The sequence below is a fragment of the Chaetura pelagica genome, unplaced genomic scaffold (assembly GCF_000747805.2).
Source record: "Chaetura pelagica isolate M959 unplaced genomic scaffold, ChaPel_1.0 scaffold470, whole genome shotgun sequence".
Lineage (NCBI taxonomy): Eukaryota > Metazoa > Chordata > Aves > Apodiformes > Apodidae > Chaetura > Chaetura pelagica.
Genome location: NW_009951911.1, coordinates 277,255 through 279,712, shown reverse-complemented (window position 1 = coordinate 279,712; position 2,458 = coordinate 277,255).

Sequence of the window (2,458 nt, the reverse complement as noted above, 5' to 3'; positions counted from 1 at the left end):
CATTCCTGACTCATCTGGTCCCTTCAGTTACAGCTGGGTAGGGGGGAACCCGTGGTGGCCTCATGGCCAACCTGCCCAGCCAGGGCTCGTTCGTCCCTTCATGGTTGTTGCCCTCGATCCCAGGGCAGCCTGGATCCAAGGCTGGACCCTGTGGCTGGAGCTGACACCAGCACAGTGTCACAGAATCCCAGACTGGTTTGGGTTGGAAGGGACCTTAAAGATCACCTAGATCCACCTCCCTGCATGGGCAGGGACACCTCCCACCAGCCCAGGCTGCTCCAAGCCCCATCCAACCTGCCCTTCAACACTGCCAGGGATGGGGCAGCCACAGCTTCCCTGGGCAACCTGGGCCAGGCTCTCACCACCCTCACAACAAAGAATTCCCTCCTCATCTTCAACCTCCATCTCCCTCTTCCATTTTTCATACATTCCCCTTCATCCCATCCCTCCCTGCCCTTGTCCCAAGTCCCTCCCCAGCTTTCCTGGAGCCCCTTCAGGCCCTGGAAGCTGCTCTAAGCTCTCCCTGGAGCCTTCTCTTCTCCAGGCTGAACAACTCCAGTGCTCCCAGTGGCCTGGTCTCTCCCATCTCCCCACCCTGCTCTGCCCCACACTGCTCCTGCTCTCCCCCAGTATCTCCCAGGGCCTCATCCTAGTGGTGCTTGTCACCATGTAACAGCCTGATCCTGCCTCTGCTGTAGCCATGGAGAAGAGGAGGAACACAGCCCCAGCAGGGACATCCTGATGCAGGGAGCACCTCGTGTCCAGCCCTGTCCCCATGGGCAGCGCTGGGGACACAGCACCCATCCCTGTGTCCCTCCTGCTGCCCGTCCCTCCTGCCCATCCCACAGGAACAGAGCAGGTAGAGCAGGCAGAACCTCACCAGGATTGGCCTTTCCTCCACCACAGGCTTCTTGAAGGTGCCTGGCCAAGTCCCTTCCTCCCAGAGCAGCATTTTTTTGGCACAAAATCCATTTTTGTGGCTTCTCCCAGGCTCTAAACCCAAGAACCCCATTTCCCTGGTTCCCCATGCCCTGACACACGTGCTGAGCTGGGCTGGATCCTGCTGCCCCAGCTCAGGCTGACCCCAGCTGCTCTCCAGCCTCTGTAGCTGTGCGTACCCAAAGCCACAACTCCCTCCTGCCCCAATCCTCTCCCAGCTTTGCTCCCACCTTCCCCATGGGGAAACTGAGGCACAATCATGGACTGTGCATGAGCAGCAGTGTGGCCAAGTTTTAACCCATCCCCAGCCCTTCCCCACTGACTCCAACCACTCGGCCCCGTCTCTCCAGCTTTGTCTTTAATTCAGAAGGGATTATTATTTCCTTTTAATTTTTTTTTCCATCAGGAACATCAGAAACCATCTCCCATCTCCTCGTTCCTGCTCCGGGCCGGATTCCAGCTGGGGGATTGGTCAGTGGAAAGAATGTCAGCAAAGAGCAGGGCCAACCCTGCCGGGATTTTCCTACCCCAAATCCTCCCTCCCCAGAGAGGCTGAACCACAGCACATTCCCTGCACCCCTTGCTGACACCCTGGCTGGTTTTGAGTTGATTTCAACCACTTTTGGAACCCACCCTGCTGCTCTTCTCTCTTTGTAGTGATTTCTTCAGGGCCAGGAGCACTAGGACACCTCCTCCTCTTGATTTCAGCTCTGCTGGGGTCTCCACCCCGGGGATTTGCTGTCCCCAAAGTGGATTTAACATCTATACAAGTCTGCAGTAAGGAAACCAGGACTCACAGCCTCGAGCTTCACCCTTGGCACAGCCCTTCTGCTCCCCAGGGTGAACCAAACCCCCAAAATACTCAAAAAAGAAAGCCCTTGGGGTGCCAGCTTCCTCCTGTGAAAGGTGAAAGCACTGAAGCCCTTCAGAAGGAGCAGGATTTGTCCCTGGGAGGGTGCAGAGGAGCCCGTGGCTGTTCCACATAAAGCTGTTCCAAAGGGATGACCCAAGCCCAAGGGCTTTACAGCAGCTTCACATCACCATGTCAAGCAGTTTAACTTGCTTGTGGGGGCCTTTATCAGTGGCACTTGCTGGTGGACATGACCCCGTGAGCCCCTTCAGCTCCCACCAGGTCCCTGGGTGAGGATGCCTGCAGCACGACTGCTGCTCTACCACATAAATGTGCTTTTTTGTTTAATTGCAGGAGAGTGAAGGATGAGGAACCTGGAGGTGACATAACTGGCTCTGTGAGGCATATGCTGGACCCGTGCAAGATGGGGTCAAGCATTTAGCACTTCATAAAAACAGGGCAGCACCCAGGGAGCAGGCGCCGGCTGCTGGGGGGGCCTTTTCCCAGCCAGGACAGGAGCAGGAAGGGAGGCTGTTGGAGCCAGCCCCAATGGGCCCCCAAAGACAGAATCATGGACTGGTTTGGGTGGGAAGGAACCTTAAAGATCATCCAGTTCCAACCCCCTGCATGGGCAGGGACACCTCCCACCAGCCCAGGCTGCTCCAAGCC